Here is a 14583-nt window from a genome sequence, read left to right as displayed (position 1 = left end):
ACACCTCTGGCCCTTGGAACTGTATCTACTTCACATGGCGCCACTGTGAGCCCAGGCTCTGGAGCCAGGCGGCTCAGGTTCGAGTCCTGGCCCAACCACTGAGGAGCTGTAGGACCTGGGGGAATGCTTCCCTTCTCTACACTTCTAATATGTGACCTGCAATAGAAAAAAAGAGGTGGTGGGGGTATGAGCTTCCACTCTGTGGGGGAGTTAAGACCAAAATTCTGTAAAACTCTCAGCCCGTGTGGTGTGGAGCGTGAACAGCACAGTGGCTGGTCAGATTCAGCTCATTGGAGATGAGGCCTGAAGCTCCATATCAGCCAGTCCCCCAAGACATACTCGACAGCCTCATAAGAGCACAAATTGCTATGATCAGTAGACTGGAAGGCATGAAAGCTCCTTGTGTTGGGTCCAAATGTCAGCAACATGGCCTACCAGCACTGTGACTCCATGGCCTACCAGCACTGTGACTCCATGGCCTACCAGCACTGTGACTCCATGGCCTACCAGCACTGTGACCCCACAAGTGACCTGACCTTTCTGTGCTCCATCTCCATCTCTGTGTCATCTAACCATTAGCTGCTCTTTCAGAATTCCCACAAGATATGGTCTGGGAGGTGTCACAGTGGATAAAGCACTGGATTCTCAACTATGAGGTCCTGAGTTCGATCCCTGGCAGCACATGTACCAGAGCTATGCCTGGTTCTTTCTCTCCTCCTATCTTTCTCATGAATAAATAAATACATTATTTAAGAAAAAGTCAATAATTAAGAATTCCCACAAGATGCCTGGCTCACCTGGTTAAGTGCACAAATCCCTGCACAAGTGACTGGGTTTGAGCCCCTGTTCCCCACCTAATGGAGGAAACCTCACAGGTTGTAAAGCTGGTCTGCCTGTGTTTCTCTTTCTCCTTCTTTATCTCCCCCCTTCCATCTCTGAGTCTTTCTGTCTCTAGTCAATAAACGAATGAATGAATGAATGAATAAAATATTTGAAAGAAAAGAACTGCTGTATTTATTCCCATCTGAAGAGGTGATGATGTCTGCTGCTGTCTGCCCGGGGCAGAGCCAGGAATTCAGGGAATTGGCCACTTCTGTGGCTGCTCCAGGCTGGGCGGCTCCTGGTCGACCTCTCTTCCCGGAGACTTCCATGCACCAGGGCACATGCCTGTTTGCCATCCGGCAGCCTCAGGCAACGGTGAAGGGAACTGAGGCAGGAAGTGTAGATGGGTCCTTACAAAAGGACAGTACAGCCCCCCCCCCAAGCCCATCTGTAAACCCTACCAGTTGTGGTGGCCTTCCATCAACTCAGTCACTTAATGGGCATGTGCATCTTGTTAGACACTAAAACACAAACAGTTCTCATAGGGTGATTCTCCCCAGGAACTTCTGCATGGCTAGATGACAAAGGACTCTACTTCTGACAAAGATGCCGTCAGCAGGCCAACTGGCAGGCGGGGAGGGCACAGCAGGGGTCACCTGGGGAAAGGCCTTTACCCAGGCTCCTGATCTGACTTTGAAGGCTGCTTTGCTGTAGATCTGATCTCAGGCAAGCTGCCTTGCTTCCTGGAGTTTGAATTTCCCCTTTGGCAAAATGAAGAGAGTTGTTTATGGGGCTGTTTTAAGGGCTAGGTGAGTTCATGAATAAGAATGGGCTTTGTGGGCAGGGGAGGTGGATGAATGGTTATGCAAACAGACTCTCTTGCCAGAGGCTACCAACAGCCAGTGTCAGTCCCTACACCACCAAAAAACAGAGCTGAGCAGTGCTCAGGTGAAGAAGAGGAAGAGAAGGGGGGAGGAGGAGGAAGAGCATGAGGAAGAAGAGGAAAAAAGAAAAGGAAGTAAAGGAATAAGGAAGGTGGGTGGGTTGGTTTTGAGAACTTGATAAGTGGGAGGCAGAGCAGTGGACAAAGCATGGCACCTAAGAGCATGAAGTCCAGGGCTCATTCCCAGCATCACTGGCTCTCTCCTGCCCCACTAGTAAACACATCGTCTTCTTCTTTTTTTAAGAAACCACAAAAACCTTGAAGTGGTGACCCAGGAGGTGAGGGTCAGGGTTCACCCCCCAACTCCCCTGTGCCAGAGGGATGCCTGGGTGTGTCTCCTACCCTGAGAGGTCAGCCCTGAACAATGTCACTTCACTCCTCCCTGCGGTGAGGACAGATGTCTTCAAATGCTCTGATTCTCTGAAGGTGGGACAGCTGAAAACTTCACGCTTTGACCAAATAACGGTAATTTAGCTGTCCTGACAATGTCTCTCCCTCTCATTAATAAATAAATCAATCTTTTAGAAGGTTTAGCTCTAAAAACAAAACCCTAAAACTCAGGCCAGACAGACACTCACGAGGCAGGACACATGCCTGCCGCAAGAGTGGTCCGAGTCTGCCGCCATCACCACATGGGCGCACTACAGCACCAGCACTGTAGCGGTGTCTTTTCTTGTGACTCTGGGTCTCTTTCTGGATGAAAAAGTAGACCTTGAGGCAGTGAGACTGAGTATACACACCCCAACTGTGTGAGAAGTAATATAAATATAATTTATAATAAAAATAATTATAACATAAATAAATATAAATAAAGACTCTAAAGTGTGGTAGAAGCCTGAGGTGGGAGTATTCAGGTGTCTGGCCCAGGATGACATGTCTGACTATGAAGGAAACTATGACTGGCCTGTCCAGATGGGGCAGCCAGCCAGACCCCATCTCCACCACACATCTCTGCCACAGGCTCCCTGACCCCCAGTGCAGCAAGGCCCAGGAACAGAGGAACAGTAAATCCCCTGGTATGGGGATGGCAAAGCCAAAGTCAATCTCAGGTCCCCCTGGCTTTCTAAATTTTTTCTGCCAAGATTGTTCTTTTCCCTTTTTTTTATATTTTATTTTATTTTATTTATTTATTTTCCCTTTTGTTGCCCTTGTTTTTTTTATTGTTGTTGTTTTTATTGATGTCATCGTCATTGTTGGATAGGAGAGAAATGGAGGGAGGAGGGGAAGACAGAGAAGGGGAGAGAAAGATAGACACCTGCAGACCTGCTTCACCACCTGTGAAGCGACTCCCCTGCAGGTGGGGAGCCGGGGGCTCGAACCGGGATCCTTATGCCGGTCCTTGCGCTTCGCGCTGCCTGCGCTTAACCCGCTGCGCCACCGCCCGAGTCCCGATTGTTCTTTCCCTTAATGACTAGAAGAGGGAGGTATGCAGACCCCTACCCATTGTCTGGGGAGAGCAGGCCCTGCTGTCTGACCACAAGTGCCTACACTTCTCACCCACCTCAGCTGGCAAGCCCCGGAGACAGATGCTTCCACTAAAAGTGAAGGCACACAGCAAGGCCCCAAGGGCTTTGTGTTCCAACATCAGCAAATCTGAATGGGCAGAAAGGCGTGCTCTTGGATGGCATTTTGCTTCCTTTCAGTGCAGATTTAAGAAAGCTACTCAGCTCCCCTGAGTTTCAGCTTCTTCCTCTGTGAAATGAAGACTTTCACAAGCCAAAGACAATAAAGTCATTCAGACTGATTAGCTTGGTTCCAGACACAGTGTCAGAGCTCCTAGATGTTAATTATAAAGATTAGGTCAATGAAGAATCTAAACACAGTATTTTCACAAGAAGTCCTCCTGGGATTCCAAGGGCTTGAAAAAGCTGTTGGGGGAACCCCTGCTATTTCCCACATCACTTTAAAGATGCAGCAACACCAGCACAAGTGGGGCCCAGGATAGAGCCTGCAGCTTCACAGAGGCCCGTTCTGTACTCTATCCACTAAAGCTGAATCACCTTCCAGCTTTATGTATTTTGGCTGGGGCTCTCCAGGCCCTCTGTATTTTTTTTAGAAAGTGAGAGACAGAGAGGACAGGAGAGACACCCTCCTGTGAAACTTCCTCTTTGCACGGTGCTCCCACGGGGGCCTGAACTCGGGTCTTCACACAGAGTGAAATGTGTTCTACCAGCTGAAGTGCCTCCTGCCCCAGCTGGAATGTGTCATATTTGCTGACTTCACAGTAATAAGGAGCAGACTTTCACAGGAAGACATGGCTTTCTAGAGAAGGAAGAAGCCCTGGTGAGTGGGCACAGGGGTGAGTACATCCACTTCTCTGCTGGGTGACTTTGGGCCTCTGTCTTCTCATCTGTCCTGTGGGGATCACAGTGCTTCCCAGGCAGGACTACCATCAGCCAGAGGAATAGGGCCGGGGACTCCCATTCCTGAGGCTCTGAGGTCCTAGGTTCAATCCCCAGCACCGCCGTTAGCCAGAGCCGGGCAGAGCTCTGGTAAGAGAGAGGGGGCTGGGGTGGAGAGACACTAGTGAGTGATTCCATACCTGGTGTCACAGGGCAGAGTGTGAACTCTTGGTGGTAGGTTGTACAGGTGGGAAGGGAGACAGAAACTGCGGCTACGAGTGGTAAGAAGGTAGGAAGAGGACTTTTCAGAACAGTCAACAATCAGCACATTATTAGGTCCTGTCTGCTCAGAGACTGATAAGCCAAGTGGGAACAGCGGAAGGATACAGAAGCAAGAAAGACGCACAGAGACGACCAGGTTATACAGCTCAGTGGCAATCAGGAGGCCTGGAGGATCATGGGAAACGCTGAGCCCCTGAGCCCTGGGCCTGAGCAGGGCACCACCCTGCTGCTTAGCAGACAAAGTCGAAGGTGGACCAGGTAACTCAAGAGGCTGACCTAAGAAAGAGTCACCCAGCAAGTCCTTTGGAGGGCTGCGCTGACGGTTCTTCACATGGTTAACCACGGCTTTACTTCCCTCCACTCTCCTTTTTTTAAGTAGGTGTTTGCTAGACTTTGAGCAGCAGTTGGAGCAGTCCACGGACCTGATGACATGTCAAGATCTGGGAGGATGAAGGACCTTTTCTGGAACGAGCCCAGGGTCAGGGCCTCCACGTGAGACCTGTGTCACTAAGGTCTCATTCTCAGACAGTCCCCCAGTTCCCAGCCCCTCTCTGCTTCCCAGACAAGTGTGTGCCCTCAGAGAACTCACCCCTCGGTCATAAAATGGCAGGGGTGGAGGCAGGTGGGGATCAGTCGGGGTTGAGGGTGTCTGCTCCCCAGTGGGTAGACTCCACACGCAACACGTCCTAGGCACACGGGCTCGAGGCTGCACTGAGCAGTCAGCTGTCTGTGATGGTCCCGTCCCAGACACGGAGACCTTTCCTGGCATCTCTCGTGGTGGCCGAAGCCTCTGCTGGTCTAAGTGCTGCTGGGTGTGGCCCGGAGGCTTTATGGCCCCTCACACTTCCTTGCTGCTGTCATACCAGCTGCTTAGACCCTCAAGGCAAAGCAGAGTCACGGGCTTACTGGCAAGGTGTCTCTCCTATCTGTGGATAAGCATCATTGAGCAGGACAGATGAGATGGCGGTGCCCAGGGGGCCCCCTCCTGGGTGTGTGTGTGTGTGCGAAATGTGCCTCTTGAAGCACCAAGACCGCCTGGCCCCAGGCGTGGGCAGCAGGCCCTGCTCCCTGCTCCCTGAGCCCTGGAAGCTAGTGCCCTGCCACCAAAAGCCTCTAGAGCCCTTAGATTCCAGGTTTGTTTTTTTTAATATATATTTTTAAAATATTTATTTATTCCCTTTTGTTGCCCGTGTTGTTTTACTGTTGTAGTCGTTATTGTTGTTACAGATGTCATCATTGTTGGATAGGACAAAGAGAAATGGAGACAGGAGGGGAAGACAGAGAGAGAAAGACACCTGCAGACCTGCTTCACCACTTGTGAAGCGACTCCCCTGCAGGTGGGGAGCCGGGGGCTGGAAGCAGGATCCTTATGCCAGTCCTTGAGCTTTGCGCCACCTGCGCTTAACCCGCTGCACTACCGCCCAACTCCGATTTTTCACTTTTTTATCCTTATGCATTGGATAGAGACAGCCAGAAATCAAGAGGGAAGGGGGTGATAAAGAGAGACAGAGACACCTCTTTCCCCCTGCAGGTGGGGACCAGGGGCTTGAACCCGGGTCCTTGCACATTGTAAAATGTGAGCTCAACCAGGTGCACCACCACCTGGCTCCCCTTAGATTCTTTTTTTCCCTTTTATTGGGGGTTTACGGTCGGCAGTGAAACGCCACATCTCTCAGTTTTCCACACAACACTCTAACGCCCTTCCCCCAGGTCCTCCTCCACCACCATGTTCCAGGGCCTGAAGCCCACCCCACCCCAGAGTCCTTGACTTTGGTTCAACACACCAGATCCAGTCCATGTTGGGCTGTGTGTCCCCTTTCTGATCTCTCATCTATGTTGGGCTGTGTGTCCCCTTTCTGTTCTGATCTCTCATCTTCTGGCATTATCCCATACTCTTTCTTCTTGAGCCCTGAGATTCTTCCTGGAGACCCCAAACCAGGAGAAGGCTGCTTCATGCAGCTGACATGTTTCAGAGACACTACCAGGCAATAGACAAGGGGCTGGTTCCATATACCCAGCATTCCTTTTTCCTATATTTTATGGTTATTTATTTATGTTGAATGAGCGAGCAATACAGAGATACAGAGAGACACCAGAACACTCTTCAAATCTGCCTTATGGTGATGCTGGGAACCAAACCAGAGACCTTAGAGCTTCAGGCATGACTTTTTGAAAAGTCTTACTGAGGGACCGGGTGGTGGCGCACCTCGTTATGTGCACATGTTACAGTGCTCAAGAGTGCCGGTTCGAGCCCCCGGTCCCCATCTGCAAGGGGAAAGCCTTGCAAGTAGTGAAGCAGGGCTGTAGGTGTCTCTCTGTCTCTCTCCCTCTGTCTCCCCCTTCCCTCTTGATTTCTGGCTTTCTCTATCCAATAAATAAAGATAATAAACTTTTTTATAAAAAATAAAAATAATAAAAGTCTTATTGATCAACCGATTAATCAATCGGGGAGAGGAAGAGAAAGTGAACCAGAGTGTAACTCTGGCACGTGTCAGGCCAGGGCTTGAATTCAGGGCCTCGTGCCCACAAGTCCGGCACTTCCCCACTGTGTCACCTCGTGGGCTATGTGCTCCACACTCCTATTCTGAGCCTGGAGGGCTGTCATGTTAGACCACACAAGTCAGCCCTCTGTTTGGCCCACAGCACCTACTCCAGAAATTGCACATGGGAAGACAGACAGGTGAGGTCAGTGAGGCCAGCAGCTGGGCAGAGAGTGGGGTGTGGTGGGCCTGTGGTGAGGTGGACAGAGAAGCTGCTAGTCTGCTCCAGCCATGACGGCCAGGCTGGGAAGCCGCCCCATGTGGCCACATCGTCTCATCTTTCAGAAGCCAGAATCCCTTGTTTTCACATGAAGTGACATTGTACAGACCCCTTCCTGCCACCGCAGGTGGGTGTTTTGAGACTAACCTGTCACCATCTCGGCCACAGTGTCTGTGGACCAGCTCACAAGTGAGACCCGTTTCAAGCCCTACGGCAGTCCCGCCCTCAGCGGCATCTTGTTTATGGACGAAGAAACTGAGGCTTAGAGGGGGGTCACGCTTTGTCCAAGGACACACAGGTAGTGTATCAGATCTGAAGGACTTAAACTTTGCTCTCCTGAGTTATATCTCTTTCCTTTTACTTTTTATTCTTGCTGTTTTATTTACTGGATAGAGACAGAAATCAAGAAGGAATGGAGAGATTCAGAGAGAGAGAGCACACAAGCTACAACACTTTCTCTGCAGCAGTGCCACCTCCCCTGCAGGTGGGCACTGGGGACTTGAACCTGGGTCCTTGTGCACTATAATATGTGCACTCAACCAGGTGCAGGCCTGCACCCACACACCATCTGCAACCTCCTTGGTACAAATCTTTCTTTAAAGGTGAAGGGAGGGGCAGGAGAGCTCACCCAGCAGAGCCTACACTTGCCTGAAGGACCAGGATCTGAGCCCTGGCACCACAGAGACAGGGCGCACATCACCAGGGGCAACTCCATGCACAGGGGAGCAGCACTGTGATGTCTCTCTTGCTCTCTCCTCTCTTCCTCTGCTTCCCTGTCTTTGATGCTGACAGTGGGAAGAGTCCACTGGAGGCAGTGGAACCGAGGAGGCACAAACTTCTGGTGCCTCCAAAATGAGAGGCTAGGTCACTCACTCGCTAGAATACACACCTTCCTATGTGTGAAGCCCTGGGTTCAAGTCTCAGTGCCACATGGGAGTCCCAAGGAATGGCGTAGCTGTTCTTTCTACTCCTCTCTCTTCTTTCTCATTCTCAGAAAGAAATAAGAAGGTGGGAAATGTTGGGCAGAGAAGGGCACTCCGCTATGTGGTATATGTCCAAGGCCTTGGGAATAAACATAGATTCACTAAGGATGAACTATGAGAGATGCACAGCGAGTTCAAGAGAATGGCTATGGGTCGTAAAGTCAGAGGACAGACGTCCCAAGCCAGCTCTGTCTTGTGTGGCGGGTGACCCTGGGCTAGGCTCTTCTGTCCTCTGAGCCTGTGTCTCCCTGGTCTGGAGAGCCACCAGTTAGCACGAGCCTCTGAAGATATTCCAGCTATGAAATTCTAGGCATCTCTGGCCAGTACTTTGTGGCCTTAGAGGAATATAAAATAGTAATAATAATAACGGGGAGGACAAGTCCATACTCGCTGGGAAGGAACACTACAATTTTTAGTGAAACCTGACCCCTAGTTACTGGAATCCAGAGAGAAGGATGGTAATACTTGGGCAGTTAACCACTACCCTACAGTTAAACAAAAACACATCTGGTTTAACTTTTTTTTTTTCTTTCTCATCTCCACCCCTACCCCCTACCCTCATCTCAAATTTTACCCCTTAATTTGAGAAGTCAAATTAAATGCAAACAATTGATTTCATGCCACGGTAAGGCTGAGAATTTCCGCATGGAAAACTTTAAGCATGAAGTTTTTCTGGGAGCAATTATGAAATGCTGGGGGTGAGATGGAGAGATGGAAACGCATGGGGACGGGACTGTGTTCTTACTACCCTCCGGATGGCAAGCACGGTTTAAAAGTTGCTGGGGGCCTACTATGGCCAGCAGTGAGGGAAAGTAACTTGTCACATGCCACACACTAGGAACTGGAGCACTGATCCCCCCCACCAAAAACATCTGTATTTTCCTGATTGTCTGGCCCTCAATAACCTTCTCTCTGGTCCTACTAGATGTTCCAGTGGTAGTTAAAGCAAATGCTACTGAAAATGTCCACTGAGGCATATTAGTTCTTTATTATAAAGACAGAGAAGTTGAGAGGCAGGGGGAGGTAGGGAGAGAGACAGAGAGACACCTGCAGCCCTGCTTCACCACTCCAAAAGCTTTCCCCCTGCAGGTGGGGGCTGGGGGCTTGAACCCAAGTCCTTGCACACTTAACCAGGTGTGCCACAGCCTGCCCTCCTTGGCATATTGGTTTTTCACTGACAGTCGCCCACACAGTTGCACTAGTGCCAGAAACCTGGTAGTGATCTCTCTGGCAGTTCTCACAGTGACTCACATGTGTAGCCTCATAAATCCACATTACAGATGCTGTCCTCACCCACGGTCCAGAGAGGGAAACTTGTCCAGAGTCACACGGCACCTCAAGGAATGACCCCCTCAAGCAATCTACTACCTCCAGCTGCTCTCTAAAGTGCAAATATCTCTGGAAAGAGGAGACGATGGGGAAAAAATAAGTCAAACGAACACACCACACGCCTAGCCCGCTACACGGACGTCTTGGGGAGCTGAGTCAGCATTCCTGTGGCCATGCGGAGGTTTGTGGAAGCTGGTTTTCAGCCCAGCTAGCTCACTCTCCCTCCAGTGTTCTCTTCACGTTCGGGGCTTGTACTAACAAACCCAACAGGACCTGACTCAAGGTAAGAACACACCAGCAACCCCCCTTTAAACTGGGAGGCCTTTACCCCCAGGTGGGCACAGCACAGACACAGGCTCAGGAGTCTGGACAAGGGTAGCTCCTCAGGTAGCATGTGCTCCCCTTGGTAAGTCACTTCCCCTCTCCCAGAGGCTTCTCCACTAAGGAAAGGAGGAATTCAGTCTCTCTTACAAGGCATGCCAGCTGTAGAAAGCACGAGGTGAGTACAGTTTGGGATTACTCCCCTGTCCCAAATTGGGACTCACTGAAGTGTAAGAACAGGCAGCACACAGGGCAAGTGGTGTGGGCAACAGGCCTCCCGGGACCCTGGAGCCAAGGCTGCGTCAGGATGGGTAGGAAATGTCATCTGCCCGAGGGTGTAGACTGGAGGGCACCGTCCACCCTGTGGCACAGCCCGCTGGGCGGGCAGGGCCCACGTCAAAGGGGCCATGGGCTTCCAGGTCAGGACAGCTCTACACCTGATCTCAGTGCTGCATTGTCTAGAGAGAAGAGAGCTAATTATAGCCAATATGTTTTTGTTTTTTAAGTACAGGCACCAGCTAAACACTTCACATACTTTAACTGCATCTAGACCTCACCGCGAAGGTACTATTTACTGGTCTCTGCTTACGGGAAGAGACTCAAGGGAAAGGCAGAACTCACTCTAGGCCACAGCTGTGCCCCTTCCTAGCTCCGCGAGAACATGCTTGCTGGGGACATTGCATTGCGCTCCAGTGGGCTGGGCGGTGACACGATCCATCGATAAGACCCTCGGCTCTCAGGAACTAGTTCCTGAGATCAACCCCAGTGGCGAATGTGCCAGAAAAGCTCTGGTTCTTTTTCTCCTCCTCTCTCATTAGTGAACAATTCTTAAAAATTCTACTGCCAAAAAAAAAAAAAAGAAAAAGAAAAGAAATTCCTACTGCGCTTTGACTTCCTTGTGAACTGCTTTACTCTGAAATGTCCACTTCAGAACTCAGAGATCGTCTTGCTACCCAGTGTTTGCTGAGGAAGAACTCCTCTGCTGTCCTAGCCCTGCTCTAGCCCAGGACAGGGTGCAGGCGGGTGCCTGGCTGAAGGGAGACCCAGCTTTCCTTTCTCTCCGGCCTCCTCCCCCACCTCGAGGGGGGCAGGGACACAGGCAGGGCGCCCGCAGAACCCCATGTTTCAGGAATTCAGAGGCCCCAGCTCAGGAAGAGAGAGGAGGCCGGAGCAAGGGAAGAGCAGGGGCAGGGAGTGGAGGTGAGATGGGGACAGGACAGGTGGAGGGGAGCCGAGGTCGGTGCTGGGGAACCCGCCCCCGCCCTCCTCTCCTGGACGCCAGAATGGCTCGACTCAACTTGGCTGTGCCTCAGTTTCCTGGTTTGTAAAACGAACTGAAGCACGTGAAACCCTGAGCAGGCCTGGCACGGTGAAGGTGTTCAGGCTACAGCTGCGGCCACACTGCCCACCCAGCCCACCCTCCGCCTGGGGAGGGAGGGGGGGGTGACCTTTTCCCAGGACCCAAATGGCCCTTTGTCCCAAGAATCTCAATCTCTCTCTCCCTCGCTCCTCTCTCTCCTTTCACCCCCTCCAGAACTTCCCACACCCCCAGCCCCATCAGGCCTTTGTCAAGGTCCCCTCCTCCACCCCCATTATGTGTGAGAAAAGGGACAAAAGGGGCTGTTGAGAAGCCCTCCTCCCCGCCAAGCCCAAACTCCTTTAACCCCTTGTTGTCAGCGTGGCCAGCAGCGACCAGCCGGTCACCTCACCTGGGCGCAGAGGGGGTGGCAGACTCCCTAAGCTGAGGGCTGCAGAGGGGACCCCAAGACTGCAGAGGGGACCCCAAGACTGCAGAGGGGACCCCAAGACTGCAGAGGTGACCCCTAGACTGCAGAGGGGACCCCAAGACTGCAGAGGGGACCCCAAGACTGCAGAGGGGACCCCCAAGACTGCAGAGGGGACCCCAAGACTGCAGAGGTGACCCCCAGACTGCAGAGGTGACCCCCAAGACTGCAGAGGGGACCCCCAAGACTGCAGAGCGGACCCCAAGACTGCAGAGGGGACCCCCAAGACTGCAGAGGGGACCCCAAGACTGCAGAGGTGACCCCCAAGACTGCAGAGGGGACCCCAAGACTGCAGAGGGGACCCCAAGACTGCAGAGGGGACCCCAAGACTGCAGAGGAGACCCCCAAGACTGCAGAGGGGACCCCAAGACTGTAGAGAGAGACCCCCAAGACTGCAGAGGGGACCCCAAGACTGCAGAGGGGACCCCAAAGACTGCAGAGGAGACCCCAAAGACTGCAGAGGGGACCCCAAGACTGCAGAGGGGACCCCAAGACTGCAGAGAGACCCCAAGGCAGCAGAAGGAAGCCCAAGGCTGCTCGGCCGCCAGCTCCCAGACACCGAGCCCACCTGGCGGCCGCTTTCTCCAGCCACGGAGCCCGCAGCCAGACCCTCCCTGCGTACCCCTCGGCCGCAGGGACGCAGCGGTCCTCCGGGCTGGGCGGGGGCCGGCCCACGCTCCCCACCCAAGGGTGCCGCCGAGGCTGCTCAGCAGTCGGAAGCCGCCGGTGGGGAGGACCCGGGACCCCGGAACCCCGGGACGGAGCGCAGGCTCTGCGGGCGCCACGTCTGGCAGGGACGAGCGCTGGGTCCCCGTCAGGCCATTACCTGCAGCAGCGCCGCCGCCAGGAAGTCCTCCGGGCTCTCGGGGATCTCGGCGAGCAGGGAGCAGCGCGACCGTCGGGGCGGGGAGCGCTGGGGACACCGGCGGGGCAGAGACGCGGGGCTGCGGGGGCGCCACTGCCAGCTTATAAAGGAGCGGGACCCCGCGCCCCCAGCCCGCCCCCGCGGGGACCTTCCGCCCCCGCCCCACCCGGGGGAGGGACCAGTGCCCCGGCTCAATGGCCCCTCCCGAGGTCCCTTCCCGCCCCCGAGCCCTGGGGGTGGGGAACCCAGCACACAGCACCCAGCACCCACCCTCGCCGCGGGGACCCAGTCCCACCCCCACGTCCCCCAGGGGACACAGGACCCCACCCCCACCCTGCCCCAGGGGACACAGGGCCCCGAACCCACCCTGCCCCAGGAGACACAGGACCACAAACCCACCCTGCCCCAGGGGACACAGGACCCCGAACCCACCCTGCCCCAGGGGACACAGGACCCAGCCCCCACACTGCTCCAGGGGACACAGGACCCCACCCCCACACCCTGCCCCAGGGGACACAGGACCCCGCCGCCACCTCCCCCAGGAGACTCAGGACCCAACCCCCACCCTACCCCAGGGGACACAGGACCCCGCCCCTCATCCTGCCCCAGGGGACACAGGACCCCACCCCCCACCATGCCCCAGGGACACAGGATCCCACCCCCCCATCCTGCCCCAGGGAACAGAGGACCCCACCCTGCCCCAGGGGACACAGGACCCCACCCCCACCCTGCCCCAGGGGACACAGGACCCCGCCGCCACCTCCTCCAGGGGACACAGGACCCCAGCCCCCACACTGCTCCAGGGGACACAGGACCCCACCCCCACCCTGCCCCAGGGGACACAGGACCCCGACCCCCACACTGCCCCAGGGGACACAGGACCCCACCCCACATCCTGCCCCAGGGGACACAGGACCCCGCCGCCACCTCCCCCAGGGGACACAGGATCCCACCTCACACCCTGCCCCAGGGGACACAGGACCCCACTCCCCATCCTGCCCCAGGGGACACAGGACCCCACCCCCACCTGCACTAGGGGACATAGGACCCCGCACCCCACCCTGCCCCAGAAGACACAGGACCCCACCATCCTGCCCCAAGGGACAGAGGACTCCGACCCCCACCCAGCCCCAGAGGACACAGGACCCAACCCCCACCCTGCAACAGGGGACCCAGGATCCCCCATCCTGCCCCAGGGGACACAGGACCCCGACCCCCACACTGCCCCAGGGGACACAGGACCCCACTCCCCATCCTGCCCCAGGGGACAAAGGACCCCACCCCCACTTGCCCCAGGGGACACAGGACCCCACCCCACCATGCCCCAGGGGACACAGGACCCCACCCCCACCCTGCCCCAGGAGACACAGGACCCCACCCCCACCCTGCCCCAGGGGACACAGGACCCCAGCCACCACCCTGCCCCAGGGGTCACAGGACCCCACCCCCACTCAACACCAGGGGACACAGGACCCCGACCCCCACACTGCCCCAGGGGACACAGGACCCCGACCCCCACCCTGCCCCAGGGGACACAGGACCCCGCCCCCACCCTGCCCCAGGGGACACAGGACCCCACCCCCACCCTGCCCCAGGGGACACAGGACCCCACCCCCACTCTGCCCCAGGGGACAAAGGACCCCACCCCCACCCTGCCCCAGGGGACACAGGACCCACCCCCACCTGCACCAGGGGACACAGGACCCCGCCCCCACCCTGCCCCCAGGGGACCCAGCGTCCCCTCACCCTCCACCAGAGATCCGTCCGGAAGCGGGTCAGGGCGCCCTCTGCCGGGAGAGTGGTGCCACCTCGTGAGGCCGCCCCTCTGCACCCCAGGGCCGGTCAGCCAGTCCCAGGTGGGGTCTCAGACCAGGCTCCAGGTGCTGCCCACACACCCCACCCTACACCCCCAACCCCACTGGTTCCCAGTCCTGTCAGGGGCACCAGACGTTGCCCTCCAGCCCTCAGCCCCTCACCCTTCACCTGTCACCAATCACCCCATCAACCCCTCAACACCTGAACCCCTCACTCCTGCACCTCTCAACCCCTCACTCCTCACCTCTTCACCCCTCAACATTCACCCTTCAGCCCCTCAATCTCTGAACCCTTCAGACCCTTAGCCCATCACCCAATCACTCCCTCATGACCTCAC

General features: G+C 55.4%; 1 protein-coding gene across 2 annotated transcripts in view; it reads right to left on the bottom strand.

Moving 5' to 3' along the window:
* Nucleotides 1-12515, bottom strand: part of ALPL (alkaline phosphatase, biomineralization associated) — a 73998-nt gene extending 61483 nt beyond the window's left edge. Inside the window, exon 1 of one of the 2 annotated variants that reach the window (XM_060202347.1) lies at nucleotides 12393-12515. The gene's annotated coding sequence lies outside the window, so the exon portion shown is untranslated. Of the gene's footprint in view, nucleotides 1-3266; nucleotides 3284-12392 lie in introns of those variants that run through there. The other variant, XM_060202342.1, reaches the window with a different exon arrangement.
* Nucleotides 12516-14583: the final 2068 nt, after the last annotated feature.

This window comes from Erinaceus europaeus, chromosome 11 (assembly GCF_950295315.1).
Source record: "Erinaceus europaeus chromosome 11, mEriEur2.1, whole genome shotgun sequence".
NCBI lineage: Eukaryota > Metazoa > Chordata > Mammalia > Eulipotyphla > Erinaceidae > Erinaceus > Erinaceus europaeus.
Note: the sequence above shows the minus strand (reverse complement) of the source record. Positions and strands in the feature narration are given on the sequence as shown.